The sequence below is a fragment of the Zootoca vivipara genome, chromosome 5 (genome assembly GCF_963506605.1).
Source record: "Zootoca vivipara chromosome 5, rZooViv1.1, whole genome shotgun sequence".
In the NCBI taxonomy this organism is placed as follows: domain Eukaryota; kingdom Metazoa; phylum Chordata; class Lepidosauria; order Squamata; family Lacertidae; genus Zootoca; species Zootoca vivipara.
This window is the reverse complement of record NC_083280.1, coordinates 75717875-75719310: the sequence shown is the minus strand read 5'-3', so window position 1 is coordinate 75719310 and position 1436 is coordinate 75717875. Positions and strand designations below refer to the sequence as shown.

General features: G+C 47.1%; 1 non-coding gene across 1 annotated transcript; it reads right to left on the bottom strand.

Moving 5' to 3' along the window:
• Positions 1-739: 739 nt before the first annotated feature.
• On the bottom strand, positions 740-899 carry LOC132592230 (U1 spliceosomal RNA). The gene has a single exon (XR_009557702.1). It is a non-coding gene; the product is annotated as a U1 spliceosomal RNA (small nuclear RNA).
• Positions 900-1436: the final 537 nt, after the last annotated feature.

Below are 1436 nucleotides of genomic sequence, written 5' to 3'. Positions count from 1 at the left end.
GTTCTTTTTCTTAGTTCTTAACTCAGTCCCAAATCCATTCTTACTTCCAATTTAAATAATTCTTTGACAATTCCAAACGATTTTTCCTGTTCACAGCAGTGCAATCAATCCACCCGGTCTTTTGACAGTTTGACAGCTTTTGACAGCTGTCAAAACGCTCTTCCCTTTAATACCGCTGTACCTCAAGGGGTGCCGGACTCAGGGGCTGAGATGGTTCCAAAAAGTCTTTTTTCCCTCTCGGGTCCACAGTTTCAAATTCTTTTGTTATTCGGCTTAGGATTTTTTTTCCAAACGCCTCCCAGTTTCCCATTAGGAAGAGACCGGCTTCCGTTTCTTTAAAGTCTCTCCTATTTTCCAGTCAGCAAATTTAAGGTCCAAATCAAAGTTCCACTTACTTCTTTAGGAATCTTTAGTTTCAAATCGGAAGAATCCGCCGCTTGCCGGGTCAGGACTCGGAGCTTCGCTTCCCGGAGGCAAGATGTGGCCCAAAATGGCTCCCGCGGTTCAACCCCGCCGGCTCACGATCGCTCTATTGAGCTCTCGGGCGGCGGGGGATCCGCCAAACGGAGCGGCCGCTGGGCTCCTGAGTCATCGGAACTCTCGATCCGATGTTTTTACGGGGAGTCCGCTCGCTCTGCGGACTTCCCCCCCCCTCCGAGAAGCCAGAGACCTCGGCACGCGAAAGTCCCTGCGTCCTTCTCACCGCCGCGACGAACCGAAAGTCCCTAATTTTTTTTTTTATTGCGCGAACGCAGTCCCCCACTACCACAAATTATGCAGTCGAGTTTCCCGCATTTGGGGAAATCGCAGGGGTCAGCACACCCGCAGTGCAATGGATGAGCCTCACCCTGGGAAAACCTCCTTCATGATCAAGGTGTCTCCCCTGCCTGGTAGAGTTTTTCTTTGATACCAGGCCACGTGAGCTGGAAGGAGAGTCTCTTTACTTATAAACTCCCAAGAATAAAGTGGTTTATTTGGGAGGCGGCGGGAGAAGAGTGTGTGTGGCTTCACCTCTGGATTCCTGTGTCGCATTTTAGTAATAGATGGGGACATTCGTCGCAGGTTCCACATAGTCACAAAAACAAATTACCTAAAAAAGCCTCAAAAACAAAAAAAGCAAAATCAATAGCAAAAACAAAAGCCACAACAGGTTTACCACTCCTATCAGCCCATCACCCATTCCCATCACCCACACACACACCCTCCGAATATACATAAGGGTCTGGTTACTTCTGTTTCAGTGTATCTGAAGAAGTGTGCATGCACACGAAAGCTCATACCAAAATAAAAACTTAGTTGGTCTTTAAGGTGCTACAGAAGGATTTTTTTTTATTTTGTTTCGACTCAGTCCAACACGGCTACCTACCTGTAACAAAAACAAAAGCATCAAGCTTAATCCGTTCCAGAAGTTCGTTCGACTTCCGAAATATTCAAAC